This window comes from Meleagris gallopavo, chromosome 1 (assembly GCF_000146605.3).
Source record: "Meleagris gallopavo isolate NT-WF06-2002-E0010 breed Aviagen turkey brand Nicholas breeding stock chromosome 1, Turkey_5.1, whole genome shotgun sequence".
NCBI lineage: Eukaryota > Metazoa > Chordata > Aves > Galliformes > Phasianidae > Meleagris > Meleagris gallopavo.
Genome location: NC_015011.2, coordinates 74,478,967 through 74,479,610, shown reverse-complemented (window position 1 = coordinate 74,479,610; position 644 = coordinate 74,478,967).

Here is a 644-nt window from a genome sequence, read left to right as displayed (position 1 = left end):
TTTTTCAACATAGTCACCATCAGTAGTCTGTCTAGGTTCCAGGAAATCTGGAAAGATCACCTCTTTCTCATCCCAAAAGACAGTGCACATCACAGTGCATACTTCTTTGTTCAATGAGGAATTCACATGTCACCACTACATGGTCTGCAGTTTTTGATTATGTGAGTGCCAAACAAGAAATTCTTCCAGATGCCCTTCTACTACAGCAGAATGATAAGTGTTAGGTGGCAGCAGCAACAACAGAAGAAACTCATGTGACTGTGACCTGAGACATCTACAGTATTAGGAAAAATGGATTGCAAAATATTAACCGGGGTTAAAGGGGTATAGAGGAGAGATACAGAATCTGTGAGTTGTCCCTTTTAATGCTGAGCCTGATTTACTGAATTAAAATAATTAAAAGACTAGGTGTAATACAGAAGAAACACAGGTCTGTCTGATTTGGTATTTGGTCACATGATGTCCTTGTTGTGGTCTTTGATTCCACGTTCCACATTCTAGTTTCCCCACTGTTTCTCTAGGGTACAGTACTGTCCTTAAAAAATTAAACTTACCTGAAATTGCCACATCTTTAGTGCACTGAAAAGTAAGTCTGGAAGGAATAAATCTAGTCCAGCAGTCTGTCTGCCTCACAGGAAGATAAG